At 47.3% G+C, this 19,877-nt stretch overlaps 14 non-coding genes across 14 annotated transcripts; all 14 read right to left on the bottom strand.

Annotated features, from left to right (window-relative positions):
* Positions 1-810: 810 nt before the first annotated feature.
* TRNAI-AAU (transfer RNA isoleucine (anticodon AAU)) lies at positions 811-884 on the bottom strand. The gene has a single exon. It is a non-coding gene; the product is annotated as a tRNA-Ile (tRNA).
* Positions 885-2,093: 1,209 nt separating this feature from the next.
* TRNAD-GUC (transfer RNA aspartic acid (anticodon GUC)) lies at positions 2,094-2,165 on the bottom strand. Its single transcript has one exon. It is a non-coding gene; the product is annotated as a tRNA-Asp (tRNA).
* Positions 2,166-3,578: 1,413 nt separating this feature from the next.
* Positions 3,579-3,650, bottom strand: TRNAD-GUC (transfer RNA aspartic acid (anticodon GUC)). The gene has a single exon. It is a non-coding gene; the product is annotated as a tRNA-Asp (tRNA).
* A 2,407-nt stretch (positions 3,651-6,057) lies between these two features.
* On the bottom strand, positions 6,058-6,129 carry TRNAD-GUC (transfer RNA aspartic acid (anticodon GUC)). The gene has a single exon. It is a non-coding gene; the product is annotated as a tRNA-Asp (tRNA).
* Positions 6,130-6,258: 129 nt separating this feature from the next.
* On the bottom strand, positions 6,259-6,332 carry TRNAI-AAU (transfer RNA isoleucine (anticodon AAU)). The gene has a single exon. It is a non-coding gene; the product is annotated as a tRNA-Ile (tRNA).
* Positions 6,333-7,733: 1,401 nt separating this feature from the next.
* Positions 7,734-7,807, bottom strand: TRNAI-AAU (transfer RNA isoleucine (anticodon AAU)). The gene has a single exon. It is a non-coding gene; the product is annotated as a tRNA-Ile (tRNA).
* Positions 7,808-8,586: 779 nt separating this feature from the next.
* Positions 8,587-8,658, bottom strand: TRNAD-GUC (transfer RNA aspartic acid (anticodon GUC)). Its single transcript has one exon. It is a non-coding gene; the product is annotated as a tRNA-Asp (tRNA).
* Positions 8,659-9,640: 982 nt separating this feature from the next.
* Positions 9,641-9,712, bottom strand: TRNAD-GUC (transfer RNA aspartic acid (anticodon GUC)). The gene has a single exon. It is a non-coding gene; the product is annotated as a tRNA-Asp (tRNA).
* Positions 9,713-11,424: 1,712 nt separating this feature from the next.
* On the bottom strand, positions 11,425-11,496 carry TRNAD-GUC (transfer RNA aspartic acid (anticodon GUC)). The gene has a single exon. It is a non-coding gene; the product is annotated as a tRNA-Asp (tRNA).
* Positions 11,497-13,201: 1,705 nt separating this feature from the next.
* On the bottom strand, positions 13,202-13,273 carry TRNAD-GUC (transfer RNA aspartic acid (anticodon GUC)). The gene has a single exon. It is a non-coding gene; the product is annotated as a tRNA-Asp (tRNA).
* A 129-nt stretch (positions 13,274-13,402) lies between these two features.
* Positions 13,403-13,476, bottom strand: TRNAI-AAU (transfer RNA isoleucine (anticodon AAU)). Its single transcript has one exon. It is a non-coding gene; the product is annotated as a tRNA-Ile (tRNA).
* Positions 13,477-15,548: 2,072 nt separating this feature from the next.
* Positions 15,549-15,620, bottom strand: TRNAD-GUC (transfer RNA aspartic acid (anticodon GUC)). The gene has a single exon. It is a non-coding gene; the product is annotated as a tRNA-Asp (tRNA).
* A 129-nt stretch (positions 15,621-15,749) lies between these two features.
* Positions 15,750-15,823, bottom strand: TRNAI-AAU (transfer RNA isoleucine (anticodon AAU)). The gene has a single exon. It is a non-coding gene; the product is annotated as a tRNA-Ile (tRNA).
* A 1,210-nt stretch (positions 15,824-17,033) lies between these two features.
* Positions 17,034-17,105, bottom strand: TRNAD-GUC (transfer RNA aspartic acid (anticodon GUC)). The gene has a single exon. It is a non-coding gene; the product is annotated as a tRNA-Asp (tRNA).
* Between the last annotated feature and the right edge of the window lie 2,772 nt (positions 17,106-19,877).

Below are 19,877 nucleotides of genomic sequence, written 5' to 3'. Positions count from 1 at the left end.
AAACTGAGGTAGGATAAGTGTGGGTTCTCTCGGTGCAACGACTTAATGGCTTCTTTTTTTGTAGATCTCTTTTTAAATTTCCATCTTTATTTCCATGGAGTCTCTGGAGACTTAAGACTTTGGTTTCTTTCTACCTTTAAGGTTCCTGACGCTCTCTCTAGGATTTTACCTCCTTTTTCCTTAGTTTTCTAACTCATGACTTTGGGAAAACGGGTCCCAGGTGACAAAATCAGTCGCTGAACGTCTACGTTATGCTCTGCTGCAAACTAATGTCAGGAATCCATTAAATAAGGCTCTGTCCGTGGGCATCTCCCGTACGGACGTTTGTTTCCCCTGGCCAATCTCAGCGGGCTCCTTTCGGCATGTGGTTTCGGCCTATTCGCTCCATGGATTGGGGATATCTACAGAGTTTTTCAGCTTAAACCTTCAGGAAACTGAGGTAGGATAAGTGTGGGTTCTCTCTGTGCAACGACTTAATGGCTTCTTTTTTTGTAGATCTCTTTTTAAAATTCCATCTTTATTTCCATGGAGACTCTGGAGACTCTGGAGACTTAAGACTTTGGATTCCTTTTTCCTGAGTTTTCTTTGGTGCACAAAGAAAACAATTGCCTCCCCGTCGGGGAATCGAACCCCGGTCTCCCACGTGACAGGCGGGGATACTCACCACTATACTAACGAGGAATGGGTATGGTGCTTGCCATCACGGTAACCTGCTTAAATGAAGACAGCAGCAATTTCCACCCACCAGATCTAGGCAGTAGGGAGAAAAAGGAGTTTGAGACTGGTACGGTCAAAAAAGAGGAGACGGACTGGCCCGTACGGGGATCGAACCCGCGACCTTGGCGTTATTAGCACCACGCTCTAACCAGCTGAGCTAACCGGCCATGTTGCGCGTGTCGGCTGCCCCGGCCGACACCAGTGGGGATCTCACATGTGTCCCAGTCCTTAGAATAGGTACTGATAGCAGTGTGGAGAAAGGGAAGGGTGTCTCTTTCTCTGTCCTTGTCAGAGGCGACATCACGAGTGCTAGGGCTGACTGTGAACTGGGAACTGTATTCGAAACTTTATTCCACAAGAGAAGGAATCAGAAAGTATAGGAAATAACACGGCACCTGGAAGAGTTTGCAATCTAAAAGCCATAGGCCTTAGGCATGGGCTACACGGGGCCTTGTTGTAGCGCCAGTGATTGAGGGAAAGCTGCAGTCCGCATTTCAGCTGCAACTAACTCATGACTTTGGGCAAACGGGTCCCAGGTGACGAAATCAGTCGCTGACCGTCTACTTTACAAGTTATTGACTCTGGTATATGCTGTGCTGCAAACTAATGTCAGGAATCCATTGGATAAGGCTCTGGCCGTGGGCATCTCCCGTACGGACGTTTGTTTCCCCTGGCCAATCTCAGCGGGCTCCTTTCGGCATGTGGTTTCGGCCTATTCGCTCCATGGATTGGGGATATCTACAGAGTTTTTCAGCTTAAACCTTAAGGAAACTGAGGTAGGATAAGTGTGGGTTCTCTCGGTGCAACAACTTAATGGCTTCTTTTTTTGTAGATCTCTTTTTAAATTTCCATCTTTATTTCCATGGAGTCTCTGGAGACTTAAGACTTTGGTTTCTTTCTACCTTTAAGGTTCCTTACGCTCCCTCTAGGATTTTACCTCCTTTTTCCTTAGTTTTCTAACTCATGACTTTGGGAAAAAGGGTCCCAGGTGACAAAATCAGTCGCTGAACGTCTACGTTATGCTCTGCTGCAAACTAATGTCAGGAATCCATTAAATAAGGCTCTGTCCGTGGGCATCTCCCGTACGGACGTTTGTTTCCCCTGGCCAATCTCAGCGGGCTCATTCGGCATGTGGTTTCGGCCTATTCGCTCCATGGATTGGGGATATCTACAGAGTTTTTCAGCTTAAACCTTCAGGAAACTGAGGTAGGATAAGTGTGGGTTCTCTCTGTGCAACGATTTAATGGCTTCTTTTTTTGTAGATCTCTTTTTAAAATTCCATCTTTATTTCCATGGAGTCTCTGGAGACTCTGGAGACTTAAGACTTTGGATTCCTTTTTCCTGAGTTTTCTTTGGTGCACAAAGAAAACATTTGCCTCCCCGTCAGGGAATCGAACCCCGGTCTCCCGCGTGACAGGCGGGGATACTCACCACTATACTAACGAGGAATGGGTATGGTGCTTGCCATCACGGTAACCTGCTTAAATGAAGACAGCAGCAATTTCCACCCACCAGATCTAGGCAGTAGGGAGAAAAAGGAGTTTGAGACTGGTACGGTCAAAAAAGAGGAGACGGACTGGCCCGTACGGGGATCGAACCCGCGACCTTGGCATTATTAGCACCACGCTCTAACCAGCTGAGCTAATTGGCCATGTTGCGCGTGTTGGCTGCCCCGGCCGACACCAGTGGGGATCTCACATGTGTCCCAGTCCTTAGAATAGGTACTGATAGCAGTGTGGAGAAAGGGAAGGGTGTCTCTTTCTCTGTCCTTGTCAGAGGCGACATCACGAGTGCTAGGGCTGACTGTGAACTGGGAACTGTATTCGAAACTTTATTCCACAAGAGAAGGAATCAGAAAGTATAGGAAATAACACGGCACCTGGAAGAGTTTGCAATCTAAAAGCCATAGGCCTTAGGCATGGGCTACACGGGGCCTTGTTGTAGCGCCAGTGATTGAGGGAAAGCTGCAGTCCGCATTTCAGCTGCAACTAACTCATGACTTTGGGCAAACGGGTCCCAGGTGACGAAATCAGTCGCTGACCGTCTACTTTACAAGTTATTGACTCTGGTATATGCTGTGCTGCAAACTAATGTCAGGAATCCATTGGATAAGGCTCTGGCCGTGGGCATCTCCCGTACGGACGTTTGTTTCCCCTGGCCAATCTCAGCGGGCTCCTTTCGGCATGTGGTTTCGGCCTATTCGCTCCATGGATTGGGGATATCTACAGAGTTTTTCAGCTTAAACCTTAAGGAAACTGAGGTAGGATAAGTGTGGGTTCTCTCGGTGCAACAACTTAATGGCTTCTTTTTTTGTAGATCTCTTTTTAAATTTCCATCTTTATTTCCATGGAGTCTCTGGAGACTTAAGACTTTGGTTTCTTTCTACCTTTAAGGTTCCTTACGCTCCCTCTAGGATTTTACCTCCTTTTTCCTTAGTTTTCTAACTCATGACTTTGGGAAAAAGGGTCCCAGGTGACAAAATCAGTCGCTGAACGTCTACGTTATGCTCTGCTGCAAACTAATGTCAGGAATCCATTAAATAAGGCTCTGTCCGTGGGCATCTCCCGTACGGACGTTTGTTTCCCCTGGCCAATCTCAGCGGGCTCCTTTCGGCATGTGGTTTCGGCCTATTCGCTCCATGGATTGGGGATATCTACAGAGTTTTTCAGCTTAAACCTTCAGGAAACTGAGGTAGGATAAGTGTGGGTTCTCTCTGTGCAACGACTTAATGGCTTCTTTTTTTGTAGATCTCTTTTTAAAATTCCATCTTTATTTCCATGGAGACTCTGGAGACTCTGGAGACTTAAGACTTTGGATTCCTTTTTCCTGAGTTTTCTTTGGTGCACAAAGAAAACAATTGCCTCCCCGTCGGGGAATCGAACCCCGGTCTCCCGCGTGACAGGCGGGGATACTCACCACTATACTAACGAGGAATGGGTATGGTGCTTGCCATCACGGTAACCTGCTTAAATGAAGACAGCAGCAATTTCCACCCACCAGATCTAGGCAGTAGGGAGAAAAAGGAGTTTGAGACTGGTACGGTCAAAAAAGAGGAGACGGACTGGCCCGTACGGGGATCGAACCCGCAACCTTGGCGTTATTAGCACCACGCTCTAACCAGCTGAGCTAACCGGCCATGTTGCGCATGTCGGCTGCCCCGGCCGACACCAGTGGGGATCTCACATGTGTCCCAGTCCTTAGAATAGGTACTGATAGCAGTGTGGAGAAAGGGAAGGGTGTCTCTTTCTCTGTCCTTGTCAGAGGCGACATCACGAGTGCTAGGGCTGACTGTGAACTGGGAACTGTATTCGAAACTTTATTCCACAAGAGAAGGAATCAGAAAGTATAGGAAATAACACGGCACCTGGAAGAGTTTGCAATCTAAAAGCCATAGGCCTTAGGCATGGGCTACACGGGGCCTTGTTGTAGCGCCAGTGATTGAGGGAAAGCTGCAGTCCGCATTTCAGCTGCAACTAACTCATGACTTTGGGCAAACGGGTCCCAGGTGACGAAATCAGTCGCTGACCGTCTACTTTACAAGTTATTGACTCTGGTATATGCTGTGCTGCAAACTAATGTCAGGAATCCATTGGATAAGGCTCTGGCCGTGGGCATCTCCCGTACGGACGTTTGTTTCCCCTGGCCAATCTCAGCGGGCTCCTTTCGGCATGTGTTTTCGGCCTATTCGCTCCATGGATTGGGGATATCTACAGAGTTTTTCAGCTTAAACCTTAAGGAAACTGAGGTAGGATAAGTGTGGGTTCTCTCGGTGCAACAACTTAATGGCTTCTTTTTTTGTAGATCTCTTTTTAAATTTCCATCTTTATTTCCATGGAGTCTCTGGAGACTTAAGACTTTGGTTTCTTTCTACCTTTAAGGTTCCTTACGCTCCCTCTAGGATTTTACCTCCTTTTTCCTTAGTTTTCTAACTCATGACTTTGGGAAAAAGGGTCCCAGGTGACAAAATCAGTCGCTGAACGTCTACGTTATGCTCTGCTGCAAACTAATGTCAGGAATCCATTAAATAAGGCTCTGTCCGTGGGCATCTCCCGTACGGACGTTTGTTTCCCCTGGCCAATCTCAGCGGGCTCCTTTCGGCATGTGGTTTCGGCCTATTCGCTCCATGGATTGGGGATATCTACAGAGTTTTTCAGCTTAAACCTTCAGGAAACTGAGGAAGGATAAGTGTGGGTTCTCTCTGTGCAACGACTTAATGGCTTCTTTTTTTGTAGATCTCTTTTTAAAATTCCATCTTTATTTCCATGGAGACTCTGGAGACTCTGGAGACTTAAGACTTTGGATTCCTTTTTCCTGAGTTTTCTTTGGTGCACAAAGAAAACAATTGCCTCCCCGTCGGGGAATCAAACCCTGGTCTGCCGCGTGACAGGCGGGGATACTCACCACTATACTAACGAGGAATGGGTATGGTGCTTGCCATCACGGTAACCTGCTTAAATGAAGACAGCAGCAATTTCCACCCACCAGATCTAGGCAGTAGGGAGAAAAAAGGAGTTTGAGATTGGTACGGTCAAAAAAGAGGAGACGGATTGGCCCGTACGGGGATCGGACCCGCGACCTTGGCGTTATTAGCACCACGCTCTAACCAGCTGAGCTAACCGGCCATGTTGCGCATGTCGGCTGCCCCGGCCGACACCAGTGGGGATCTCACATGTGTCCCAGTCCTTAGAATAGGTACTGATAGCAGTACCTATAGGTACTTAAACCTTAAGGAAACTGAGGTAGGATAAGTGTGGGTTCTCTCGGTGCAACGACTTAATGGCTTCTTTTTTTGTAGATCTCTTTTTAAATTTCCATCTTTATTTCCATGGAGTCTCTGGAGACTTAAGACTTTGGTTTCTTTCTACCTTTAAGGTTCCTGACGCTCTCTCTAGGATTTTACCTCCTTTTTCCTTAGTTTTCTAACTCATGACTTTGGGAAAACGGGTCCCAGGTGACAAAATCAGTCGCTGAACGTCTACGTTATGCTCTGCTGCAAACTAATGTCAGGAATCCATTAAATAAGGCTCTGTCCGTGGGCATCTCCCGTACGGACGTTTGTTTCCCCTGGCCAATCTCAGCGGGCTCCTTTCGGCATGTGGTTTCGGCCTATTCGCTCCATGGATTGGGGATATCTACAGAGTTTTTCAGCTTAAACCTTCAGGAAACTGAGGTAGGATAAGTGTGGGTTCTCTCTGTGCAACGACTTAATGGCTTCTTTTTTTGTAGATCTCTTTTTAAAATTCCATCTTTATTTCCATGGAGACTCTGGAGACTCTGGAGACTTAAGACTTTGGATTCCTTTTTCCTGAGTTTTCTTTGGTGCACAAAGAAAACAATTGCCTCCCCGTCGGGGAATCGAACCCCGGTCTCCCGCGTGACAGGCGGGGATACTCACCACTATACTAACGAGGAATGGGTATGGTGCTTGCCATCACGGTAACCTGCTTAAATGAAGACAGCAGCAATTTCCACCCACCAGATCTAGGCAGTAGGGAGAAAAAGGAGTTTGAGACTGGTACGGTCAAAATAGAGGAGACGGACTGGCCCGTACGGGGATCGAACCCGCGACCTTGGCGTTATTAGCACCACGCTCTAACCAGCTGAGCTAACCGGCCATGTTGCGCATGTCGGCTGCCCCGGCCGACACCAGTGGGGATCTCACATGTGTCCCAGTCCTTAGAATAGGTACTGATAGCAGTGTGGAGAAAGGGAAGGGTGTCTCTTTCTCTGTCCTTGTCAGAGGCGACATCACGAGTGCTAGGGCTGACTGTGAACTGGGAACTGTATTCGAAACTTTATTCCACAAGAGAAGGAATCAGAAAGTATAGGAAATAACACGGCACCTGGAAGAGTTTGCAATCTAAAAGCCATAGGCCTTAGGCATGGGCTACACGGGGCCTTGTTGTAGCGCCAGTGATTGAGGGAAAGCTGCAGTCCGCATTTCAGCTGCAACTAACTCATGACTTTGGGCAAACGGGTCCCAGGTGACGAAATCAGTCGCTGACCGTCTACTTTACAAGTTATTGACTCTGGTATATGCTGTGCTGCAAACTAATGTCAGGAATCCATTGGATAAGGCTCTGGCCGTGGGCATCTCCCGTACGGACGTTTGTTTCCCCTGGCCAATCTCAGCGGGCTCCTTTCGGCATGTGGTTTCGGCCTATTCGCTCAATGGATTGGGATATCTACAGAGTTTTTCAGCTTAAACCTTAAGGAAACTGAGGTAGGATAAGTGTGGGTTCTCTCGGTGCAACGACTTAATGGCTTCTTTTTTTGTAGATCTCTTTTTAAATTTCAATCTTTATTTCCATGGAGTCTCTGGAGACTTAAGACTTTGGTTTCTTTCTACCTTTAAGGTTCCTGACGCTCTCTCTAGGATTTTACCTCCTTTTTCCTTAGTTTTCTAACTCATGACTTTGGGAAAACGGGTCCCAGGTGACAAAATCAGTCGCTGAACGTCTACGTTATGCTCTGCTGCAAACTAATGTCAGGAATCCATTAAATAAGGCTCTGTCCGTGGGCATCTCCCGTACGGACGTTTGTTTCCCCTGGCCAATCTCAGCGGGCTCCTTTCGGCATGTGGTTTCGGCCTATTCGCTCCATGGATTGGGGATATCTACAGAGTTTTTCAGCTTAAACCTTCAGGAAACTGAGGTAGGATAAGTGTGGGTTCTCTCTGTGCAACGACTTAATGGCTTCTTTTTTTGTAGATCTCTTTTTAAAATTCCATCTTTATTTCCATGGAGACTCTGGAGACTCTGGAGACTTAAGACTTTGGATTCCTTTTTCCTGAGTTTTCTTTGGTGCACAAAGAAAACAATTGCCTCCCCGTCGGGGAATCGAACCCCGGTGACAGGCGGGGATACTCACCACTATACTAACGAGGAATGGGTATGATGCTTGCCATCACGGTAACCTGCTTAAATGAAGACAGCAGCAATTTCCACCCACCAGATCTAGGCAGTAGGGAGAAAAAGGAGTTTGAGACTGGTACGGTCAAAAAAGAGGAGACGGACTGGCCCGTACGGGGATCGAACCCGCGACCTTGGCGTTATTAGCACCACGCTCTAACCAGCTGAGCTAACCGGCCATGTTGCGCATGTCGGCTGCCCCGGCCGACACCAGTGGGGATCTCACATGTGTCCCAGTCCTTAGAATAGGTACTGATAGCAGTGTGGAGAAAGGGAAGGGTGTCTCTTTCTCTGTCCTTGTCAGAGGCGACATCAAAAGTGCTAGGGCTGACTGTGAACTGGGAACTGTATTCGAAACTTTATTCCACAAGAGAAGGAATCAGAAAGTATAGGAAATAACACGGCACCTGGAAGAGTTTGCAATCTAAAAGCCATAGGCCTTAGGCATGGACTACAGGGGGCCTTGTTGTAGCGCCAGTGATTGAGGGAAAGCTGCAGTCCGCATTTCAGCTGCAACTAACTCATGACTTTGGGCAAACGGGTCCCAGGTGACGAAATCAGTCGCTGACCGTCTACTTTACAAGTTATTGACTCTGGTATATGCTGTGCTGCAAACTAATATCAGGAATCCATTAAATAAGGCTCTGTCCGTGGGCATCTCCCGTACGGACGTTTGTTTCCCCTGGCCAATCTCAGCGGGCTCCTTTCGGCATGTGGTTTCGGCCTATTCGCTCCATGGATTGGGGATATCTACAGAGTTTTTCAGCTTAAACCTTCAGGAAACTGAGGTAGGATAAGTGTGGGTTCTCTCGGTGCATCGACTTAATGGCTTCTTTTTTTGTAGATCTCTTTTTAAAATTCCATCTTTATTTCCATGGAGACTCTGGAGACTCTGGAGACTTAAGACTTTGGATTCCTTTTTCCTGAGTTTTCTTTGGTGCACAAAGAAAACAATTGCCTCCCCGTCGGGGAATCGAACCCCGGTCTCCCGCGTGACAGGCGGGGATACTCACCACTATACTAACGAGGAATGGGTATGGTGCTTGCCATCACGGTAACCTGCTTAAATGAAGACAGCAGCAATTTCCACCCACCAGATCTAGGCAGTAGGGAGAAAAAGGAGTTTGAGACTGGTACGGTCAAAAAAGAGGAGACGGACTGGCCCGTACGGGGATCGAACCCGCAACCTTGGCGTTATTAGCACCACGCTCTAACCAGCTGAGCTAACCGGCCATGTTGCGCATGTCGGCTGCCCCGGCCGACACCAGTGGGGATCTCACATGTGTCCCAGTCCTTAGAATAGGTACTGATAGCAGTGTGGAGAAAGGGAAGGGTGTCTCTTTCTCTGTCCTTGTCAGAGGCGACATCACGAGTGCTAGGGCTGACTGTGAACTGGGAACTGTATTCGAAACTTTATTCCACAAGAGAAGGAATCAGAAAGTATAGGAAATAACACGGCACCTGGAAGAGTTTGCAATCTAAAAGCCATAGGCCTTAGGCATGGGCTACACGGGGCCTTGTTGTAGCGCCAGTGATTGAGGGAAAGCTGCAGTCCGCATTTCAGCTGCAACTAACTCATGACTTTGGGCAAACGGGTCCCAGGTGACGAAATCAGTCGCTGACCGTCTACTTTACAAGTTATTGACTCTGGTATATGCTGTGCTGCAAACTAATATCAGGAATCCATTAAATAAGGCTCTGTCCGTGGGCATCTCCCGTACGGACGTTTGTTTCCCCTGGCCAATCTCAGCGGGCTCCTTTCGGCATGTGGTTTCGGCCTATTCGCTCCATGGATTGGGGATATCTACAGAGTTTTTCAGCTTAAACCTTCAGGAAACTGAGGTAGGATAAGTGTGGGTTCTCTCGGTGCATCGACTTAATGGCTTCTTTTTTTGTAGATCTCTTTTTAAAATTCCATCTTTATTTCCATGGAGACTCTGGAGACTCTGGAGACTTAAGACTTTGGATTCCTTTTTCCTGAGTTTTCTTTGGTGCACAAAGAAAACAATTGCCTCCCCGTCGGGGAATCGAACCCCGGTCTCCCGCGTGACAGGCGGGGATACTCACCACTATACTAACGAGGAATGGGTATGGTGCTTGCCATCACGGTAACCTGCTTAAATGAAGACAGCAGCAATTTCCACCCACCAGATCTAGGCAGTAGGGAGAAAAAGGAGTTTGAGACTGGTACGGTCAAAAAAGAGGAGACGGACTGGCCCGTACGGGGATCGAACCCGCAACCTTGGCGTTATTAGCACCACGCTCTAACCAGCTGAGCTAACCGGCCATGTTGCGCATGTCGGCTGCCCCGGCCGACACCAGTGGGGATCTCACATGTGTCCCAGTCCTTAGAATAGGTACTGATAGCAGTGTGGAGAAAGGGAAGGGTGTCTCTTTCTCTGTCCTTGTCAGAGGCGACATCACGAGTGCTAGGGCTGACTGTGAACTGGGAACTGTATTCGAAACTTTATTCCACAAGAGAAGGAATCAGAAAGTATAGGAAATAACACGGCACCTGGAAGAGTTTGCAATCTAAAAGCCATAGGCCTTAGGCATGGGCTACACGGGGCCTTGTTGTAGCGCCAGTGATTGAGGGAAAGCTGCAGTCCGCATTTCAGCTGCAACTAACTCATGACTTTGGGCAAACGGGTCCCAGGTGACGAAATCAGTCGCTGACCGTCTACTTTACAAGTTATTGACTCTGGTATATGCTGTGCTGCAAACTAATGTCAGGAATCCATTGGATAAGGCTCTGGCCGTGGGCATCTCCCGTACGGACGTTTGTTTCCCCTGGCCAATCTCAGCGGGCTCCTTTCGGCATGTGGTTTCGGCCTATTCGCTCCATGGATTGGGGATATCTACAGAGTTTTTCAGCTTAAACCTTAAGGAAACTGAGGTAGGATAAGTGTGGGTTCTCTCGGTGCAACAACTTAATGGCTTCTTTTTTTGTAGATCTCTTTTTAAATTTCCATCTTTATTTCCATGGAGTCTCTGGAGACTTAAGACTTTGGTTTCTTTCTACCTTTAAGGTTCCTTACGCTCCCTCTAGGATTTTACCTCCTTTTTCCTTAGTTTTCTAACTCATGACTTTGGGAAAAAGGGTCCCAGGTGACAAAATCAGTCGCTGAACGTCTACGTTATGCTCTGCTGCAAACTAATGTCAGGAATCCATTAAATAAGGCTCTGTCCGTGGGCATCTCCCGTACGGACGTTTGTTTCCCCTGGCCAATCTCAGCGGGCTCCTTTCGGCATGTGGTTTCGGCCTATTCGCTCCATGGATTGGGGATATCTACAGAGTTTTTCAGCTTAAACCTTCAGGAAACTGAGGTAGGATAAGTGTGGGTTCTCTCTGTGCAACGACTTAATGGCTTCTTTTTTTGTAGATCTCTTTTTAAATTTCCATCTTTATTTCCATGGAGTCTCTGGAGACTTAAGACTTTGGTTTCTTTCTACCTTTAAGGTTCCTTACGCTCCCTCTAGGATTTTACCTCCTTTTTCCTTAGTTTTCTAACTCATGACTTTGGGAAAAAGGGTCCCAGGTGACAAAATCAGTCGCTTCGGCCTATTCGCTCCATGGATTGGGGATATCTACAGAGTTTTTCAGCTTAAACCTTCAGGAAACTGAGGTAGGATAAGTGTGGGTTCTCTCGGTGCATCGACTTAATGGCTTCTTTTTTTGTAGATCTCTTTTTAAAATTCCATCTTTATTTCCATGGAGACTCTGGAGACTCTGGAGACTTAAGACTTTGGATTCCTTTTTCCTGAGTTTTCTTTGGTGCACAAAGAAAACAATTGCCTCCCCGTCGGGGAATCGAACCCCGGTCTCCCGCGTGACAGGCGGGGATACTCACCACTATACTAACGAGGAATGGGTATGGTGCTTGCCATCACGGTAACCTGCTTAAATGAAGACAGCAGCAATTTCCACCCACCAGATCTAGGCAGTAGGGAGAAAAAGGAGTTTGAGACTGGTACGGTCAAAAAAGAGGAGACGGACTGGCCCGTACGGGGATCGAACCCGCAACCTTGGCGTTATTAGCACCACGCTCTAACCAGCTGAGCTAACCGGCCATGTTGCGCATGTCGGCTGCCCCGGCCGACACCAGTGGGGATCTCACATGTGTCCCAGTCCTTAGAATAGGTACTGATAGCAGTGTGGAGAAAGGGAAGGGTGTCTCTTTCTCTGTCCTTGTCAGAGGCGACATCACGAGTGCTAGGGCTGACTGTGAACTGGGAACTGTATTCGAAACTTTATTCCACAAGAGAAGGAATCAGAAAGTATAGGAAATAACACGGCACCTGGAAGAGTTTGCAATCTAAAAGCCATAGGCCTTAGGCATGGGCTACACGGGGCCTTGTTGTAGCGCCAGTGATTGAGGGAAAGCTGCAGTCCGCATTTCAGCTGCAACTAACTCATGACTTTGGGCAAACGGGTCCCAGGTGACGAAATCAGTCGCTGACCGTCTACTTTACAAGTTATTGACTCTGGTATATGCTGTGCTGCAAACTAATGTCAGGAATCCATTGGATAAGGCTCTGGCCGTGGGCATCTCCCGTACGGACGTTTGTTTCCCCTGGCCAATCTCAGCGGGCTCCTTTCGGCATGTGGTTTCGGCCTATTCGCTCCATGGATTGGGGATATCTACAGAGTTTTTCAGCTTAAACCTTAAGGAAACTGAGGTAGGATAAGTGTGGGTTCTCTCGGTGCAACAACTTAATGGCTTCTTTTTTTGTAGATCTCTTTTTAAATTTCCATCTTTATTTCCATGGAGTCTCTGGAGACTTAAGACTTTGGTTTCTTTCTACCTTTAAGGTTCCTTACGCTCCCTCTAGGATTTTACCTCCTTTTTCCTTAGTTTTCTAACTCATGACTTTGGGAAAAAGGGTCCCAGGTGACAAAATCAGTCGCTGAACGTCTACGTTATGCTCTGCTGCAAACTAATGTCAGGAATCCATTAAATAAGGCTCTGTCCGTGGGCATCTCCCGTACGGACGTTTGTTTCCCCTGGCCAATCTCAGCGGGCTCCTTTCGGCATGTGGTTTCGGCCTATTCGCTCCATGGATTGGGGATATCTACAGAGTTTTTCAGCTTAAACCTTCAGGAAACTGAGGTAGGATAAGTGTGGGTTCTCTCTGTGCAACGACTTAATGGCTTCTTTTTTTGTAGATCTCTTTTTAAATTTCCATCTTTATTTCCATGGAGTCTCTGGAGACTTAAGACTTTGGTTTCTTTCTACCTTTAAGGTTCCTTACGCTCCCTCTAGGATTTTACCTCCTTTTTCCTTAGTTTTCTAACTCATGACTTTGGGAAAAAGGGTCCCAGGTGACAAAATCAGTCGCTTCGGCCTATTCGCTCCATGGATTGGGGATATCTACAGAGTTTTTCAGCTTAAACCTTCAGGAAACTGAGGTAGGATATGTGTGGGTTCTCTCTGTGCAACGACTTAATGGCTTCTTTTTTTGTAGATCTCTTTTTAAAATTCCATCTTTATTTCCATGGAGACTCTGGAGACTCTGGAGACTTAAGACTTTGGATTCCTTTGTTTTCTTTGGTGCACAAAGAAAACAATTGCCTCCCCGTCGGGGAATCGAACCCCGGTCTCCCGCGTGACAGGCGGGGATACTCACCACTATACTAACGAGGAATGGGTATGGTGCTTGCCATCACGGTAACCTGCTTAAATGAAGACAGCAGCAATTTCCACCCACCAGATCTAGGCAGTAGGGAGAAAAATGAGTTTGAGACTGGTACGGTCAAAAAAGAGGAGACGGACTGGCCCGTACGGGGATCGAACCCGCGACCTTGGCGTTATTAGCACCACGCTCTAACCAGCTGAGCTAACCGGCCATGTTGCGCATGTCGGCTGCCCCGGCCGACACCAGTGGGGATCTCACATGTGTCCCAGTCCTTAGAATAGGTACTGATAGCAGTGTGGAGAAAGGGAAGGGTGTCTCTTTCTCTGTCCTTGTCAGAGGCGACATCACGAGTGCTAGGGCTGACTGTGAACTGGGAACTGTATTCGAAACTTTATTCCACAAGAGAAGGAATCAGAAAGTATAGGAAATAACACGGCACCTAGAAGAGTTTGCAATCTAAAAGCCATAGGCCTTAGGCATGGGCTACACGGGGCCTTGTTGTAGCGCCAGTGATTGAGGGAAAGCTGCAGTCCGCATTTCAGCTGCAACTAACTCATGACTTTGGGCAAACGGGTCCCAGGTGACGAAATCAGTCGCTGACCGTCTACTTTACAAGTTATTGACTCTGGTATATGCTGTGCTGCAAACTAATGTCAAGAATCCATTGGATAAGGCTCTGGCCGTGGGCATCTCCCGTACGGACGTTTGTTTCCCCTGGCCAATCTCAGTGGGCTCCTTTCGGCATGTGGTTTCGGCCTATTCGCTCCATGGATTGGGGATATCTACAGAGTTTTTCAGCTTAAACCTTAAGGAAACTGAGGTAGGATAAGTGTGGGTTCTCTCGGTGCAACAACTTAATGGCTTCTTTTTTTGTAGATCTCTTTTTAAATTTCCATCTTTATTTCCATGGAGTCTCTGGAGACTTAAGACTTTGGTTTCTTTCTACCTTTAAGGTTCCTTACGCTCCCTCTAGGATTTTACCTCCTTTTTCCTTAGTTTTCTAACTCATGACTTTGGGAAAAAGGGTCCCAGGTGACAAAATCAGTCGCTGAACGTCTACGTTATGCTCTGCTGCAAACTAATGTCAGGAATCCATTAAATAAGGCTCTGTCCGTGGGCATCTCCCGTACGGACGTTTGTTTCCCCTGGCCAATCTCAGCGGGCTCCTTTCGGCATGTGGTTTCGGCCTATTCGCTCCATGGATTGGGGATATCTACAGAGTTTTTCAGCTTAAACCTTCAGGAAACTGAGGTAGGATAAGTGTGGGTTCTCTCTGTGCAACAACTTAATGGCTTCTTTTTTTGTAGATCTCTTTTTAAAATTCCATCTTTATTTCCATGGAGACTCTGGAGACTTAAGACTTTGGTTTCTTTCTACCTTTAAGGTTCCTTACGCTCCCTCTAGGATTTTACCTCCTTTTTCCTTAGTTTTCTAACTCATGACTTTGGGAAAAAGGGTCCCAGGTGACAAAATCAGTCGCTGAACGTCTACGTTATGCTCTGCTGCAAACTAATGTCAGGAATCCATTAAATAAGGCTCTGTCCGTGGGCATCTCCCGTACGGACGTTTGTTTCCCCTGGCCAATCTCAGCGGGCTCCTTTCGGCATGTGGTTTCGGCCTATTCGCTCCATGGATTGGGGATATCTACAGAGTTTTTCAGCTTAAACCTTCAGGAAACTGAGGTAGGATAAGTGTGGGTTCTCTCTGTGCAACAACTTAATGGCTTCTTTTTTTGTAGATCTCTTTTTAAAATTCCATCTTTATTTCCATGGAGACTCTGGAGACTTAAGACTTTGGTTTCTTTCTACCTTTAAGGTTCCTTACGCTCCCTCTAGGATTTTACCTCCTTTTTCCTTAGTTTTCTAACTCATGACTTTGGGAAAAAGGGTCCCAGGTGACAAAATCAGTCGCTGAACGTCTACGTTATGCTCTGCTGCAAACTAATGTCAGGAATCCATTAAATAAGGCTCTGTCCGTGGGCATCTCCCGTACGGACGTTTGTTTCCCCTGGCCAATCTCAGCGGGCTCCTTTCGGCATGTGGTTTCGGCCTATTCGCTCCATGGATTGGGGATATCTACAGAGTTTTTCAGCTTAAACCTTCAGGAAACTGAGGTAGGATAAGTGTGGGTTCTCTCTGTGCAACGACTTAATGGCTTCTTTTTTTGTAGATCTCTTTTTAAAATTCCATCTTTATTTCCATGGAGACTCTGGAGACTCTGGAGACTTAAGACTTTGGATTCCTTTTTCCTGAGTTTTCTTTGGTGCACAAAGAAAACAATTGCCTCCCCGTCGGGGAATCGAACCCCGGTCTCCCGCGTGACAGGCGGGGATACTCACCACTATACTAACGAGGAATGGGTATGGTGCTTGCCATCACGGTAACCTGCTTAAATGAAGACAGCAGCAATTTCCACCCACCAGATCTAGGCAGTAGGGAGAAAAAGGAGTTTGAGACTGGTACGGTCAAAAAAGAGGAGACGGACTGGCCCGTACGGGGATCGAACCCGCGACCTTGGCGTTATTAGCACCACGCTCTAACCAGCTGAGCTAACCGGCCATGTTGCGCATGTCGGCTGCCCCGGCCGACACCAGTGGGGATCTCACATGTGTCCCAGTCCTTAGAATAGGTACTGATAGCAGTGTGGAGAAAGGGAAGGGTGTCTCTTTCTCTGTCCTTGTCAGAGGCGACATCACGAGTGCTAGGGCTGACTGTGAACTGGGAACTGTATTCGAAACTTTATTCCACAAGAGAAGGAATCAGAAAGTATAGGAAATAACACGGCACCTGGAAGAGTTTGCAATCTAAAAGCCATAGGCCTTAGGCATGGGCTACACGGGGCCTTGTTGTAGCGCCAGTGATTGAGGGAAAGCTGCAGTCCGCATTTCAGCTGCAACTAACTCATGACTTTGGGCAAACGGGTCCCAGGTGACGAAATCAGTCGCTGACCGTCTACTTTACAAGTTATTGACTCTGGTATATGCTGTGCTGCAAACTAATGTCAGGAATCCATTGGATAAGGCTCTGGCCGTGGGCATCTCCCGTACGGACGTTTGTTTCCCCTGGCCAATCTCAGCGGGCTCCTTTCGGCATGTGGTTTCGGCCTATTCGCTCCATGGATTGGGGATATCTACAGAGTTTTTCAGCTTAAACCTTAAGGAAACTGAGGTAGGATAAGTGTGGGTTCTCTCGGTGCAACAACTTAATGGCTTCTTTTTTTGTAGATCTCTTTTTAAATTTCCATCTTTATTTCCATGGAGTCTCTGGAGACTTAAGACTTTGGTTTCTTTCTACCTTTAAGGTTCCTTACGCTCCCTCTAGGATTTTACCTCCTTTTTCCTTAGTTTTCTAACTCATGACTTTGGGAAAAAGGGTCCCAGGTGACAAAATCAGTCGCTGAACGTCTACGTTATGCTCTGCTGCAAACTAATGTCAGGAATCCATTAAATAAGGCTCTGTCCGTGGGCATCTCCCGTACGGACGTTTGTTTCCCCTGGCCAATCTCAGCGGGCTCCTTTCGGCATGTGGTTTCGGCCTATTCGCTCCATGGATTGGGGATATCTACAGAGTTTTTCAGCTTAAACCTTCAGGAAACTGAGGTAAGATAAGTGTGGGTTCTCTCTGTGCAACGACTTAATGGCTTCTTTTTTTGTAGATCTCTTTTTAAAATTCCATCTTTATTTCCATGGAGACTCTGGAGACTCTGGAGACTTAAGACTTTGGATTCCTTTTTCCTGAGTTTTCTTTGGTGCACAAAGAAAAGAATTGCCTCCCCGTCGGGGAATCGAACCCCGGTCTCCCGCGTGACAGGCGGGGATACTCACCACTATACCAACGAGGAATGGGTATGGTGCTTGCCATCACGGTAACCTGCTTAAATGAAGACAGCAGCAATTTCCACCCACCAGATCTAGGCAGTAGGGAGAAAAAGGAGTTTGAGACTGGTACGGTCAAAAAAGAGGAGACGGACTGGCCCGTACGGGGATCGAACCCGCGACCTTGGCGTTATTAGCACCACGCTCTAACCAGCTGAGCTAAGCGGCCATGTTGCGCATGTCAGCTGCCCCGGCCGACACCAGTGGGGATCTCACATGTGTCCCAGTCCTTAGAATAGGTACTGATAGCAGTGTGGAGAAAGGGAAGGGTGTCTCTTTCTCTGTCCTTGTCAGAGGCGACATCACGAGTGCTAGGGCTGACTGTGAACTGGGAACTGTATTCGAAACTTTATTCCACAAGAGAAGGAATCAGAAAGTATAGGAAATAACACGGCACCTGGAAGAGTTTGCAATCTAAAAGCCATAGGCCTTAGGCATGGGCTACACGGGGCCTTGTTGTAGCGCCAGTGATTGAGGGAAAGCTGCAGTCCGCATTTCAGCTGCAACTAACTCATGACTTTGGGCAAACGGGTCCCAGGTGACGAAATCAGTCGCTGACCGTCTACTTTACAAGTTATTGACTCTGGTATATGCTGTGCTGCAAACTAATGTCAGGAATCCATTGGATAAGGCTCTGGCCGTGGGCATCTCCCGTACGGACGTTTGTTTCCCCTGGCCAATCTCAGTGGGCTCCTTTCGGCATGTGGTTTCGGCCTATTCGCTCCATGGATTGGGGATATCTACAGAGTTTTTCAGCTTAAACCTTAAGGAAACTGAGGTAGGATAAGTGTGGGTTCTCTCGGTGCAACAACTTAATGGCTTCTTTTTTTGTAGATCTCTTTTTAAATTTCCATCTTTATTTCCATGGAGTCTCTGGAGACTTAAGACTTTGGTTTCTTTCTACCTTTAAGGTTCCTTACGCTCCCTCTAGGATTTTACCTCCTTTTTCCTTAGTTTTCTAACTCATGACTTTGGGAAAAAGGGTCCCAGGTGACAAAATCAGTCGCTGAACGTCTACGTTATGCTCTGCTGCAAACTAATGTCAGGAATCCATTAAATAAGGCTCTGTCCGTGGGCATCTCCCGTACGGACGTTTGTTTCCCCTGGCCAATCTCAGCGGGCTCCTTTCGGCATGTGGTTTCGGCCTATTCGCTCCATGGATTGGGGATATCTACAGAGTTTTTCAGCTTAAACCTTCAGGAAACTGAGGTAGGATAAGTGTGGGTTCTCTCTGTGCAACAACTTAATGGCTTCTTTTTTTGTAGATCTCTTTTTAAAATTCCATCTTTATTTCCATGGAGACTCTGGAGACTTAAGACTTTGGTTTCTTTCTACCTTTAAGGTTCCTTACGCTCCCTCTAGGATTTTACCTCCTTTTTCCTTAGTTTTCTAACTCATGACTTTGGGAAAAAGGGTCCCAGGTGACAAAATCAGTCGCTGAACGTCTACGTTATGCTCTGCTGCAAACTAATGTCAGGAATCCATTAAATAAGGCTCTGTCCGTGGGCATCTCCCGTACGGACGTTTGTTTCCCTTGGCCAATCTCAGCGGGCTCCTTTCGGCATGTGGTTTCGGCCTATTCGCTCCATGGATTGGGGATATCTACAGAGTTTTTCAGCTTAAACCTTCAGGAAACTGAGGTAGGATAAGTGTGGGTTCTCTCTGTGCAACGACTTAATGGCTTCTTTTTTTGTAGATCTCTTTTTAAAATTCCATCTTTATTTCCATGGAGACTCTGGAGACTCTGGAGACTTAAGACTTTGGATTCCTTTTTCCTGAGTTTTCTTTGGTGCACAAAGAAAACAATTGCCTCCCCGTCGGGGAATCGAACCCCGGTCTCCCGCGTGACAGGCGGGGATACTCACCACTATACTAATGAGGAATGGGTATGGTGCTTGCCATCACGGTAACCTGCTTAAATGAAGACAGCAGCAATTTCCACCCACCAGATCTAAGCAGTAGGGAGAAAAAGGAGTTTGAGACTGGTACGGTCAAAAAAGAGGAGACGGACTGGCCCGTACGGGGATCGAACCCGCGACCTTGGCGTTATTAGCACCACGCTCTAACCAGCTGAGCTAATCGGCCATGTTGCGCATGTCGGCTGCCCCGGCCGACACCAGTGGGGATCTCACATGTGTCCCAGTCCTTAGAATAGGTACTGATAGCAGTGTGGAGAAAGGGAAGGGTGTCTCTTTCTCTGTCCTTGTCAGAGGCGACATCACGAGTGCTAGGGCTGACTGTGAACTGGGAACTGTATTCGAAACTTTATTCCACAAGAGAAGGAATCAGAAAGTATAGGAAATAACACGGCACCTGGAAGAGTTTGCAATCTAAAAGCCATAGGCCTTAGGCATGGGCTACACGGGGCCTTGTTGTAGCGCCAGTGATTGAGGGAAAGCTGCAGTCCGCATTTCAGCTGCAACTAACTCATGACTTTGGGCAAACGGGTCCCAGGTGACGAAATCAGTCGCTGACCGTCTACTTTACAAGTTATTGACTCTGGTATATGCTGTGCTGCAAACTAATGTCAGGAATCCATTGGATAAGGCTCTGGCCGTGGGCATCTCCCGTACGGACGTTTGTTTCCCCTGGCCAATCTCAGCGGGCTCCTTTCGGCATGTGGTTTCGGCCTATTCGCTCCATGGATTGGGGATATCTACAGAGTTTTTCAGCTTAAACCTTAAGGAAACTGAGGTAGGATAAGTGTGGGTTCTCTCGGTGCAACAACTTAATGGCTT

This window comes from Hyla sarda, chromosome 4, assembly GCF_029499605.1.
Source record: "Hyla sarda isolate aHylSar1 chromosome 4, aHylSar1.hap1, whole genome shotgun sequence".
NCBI lineage: Eukaryota > Metazoa > Chordata > Amphibia > Anura > Hylidae > Hyla > Hyla sarda.
This window is presented reverse-complemented; position numbering and strand designations above follow the sequence as displayed.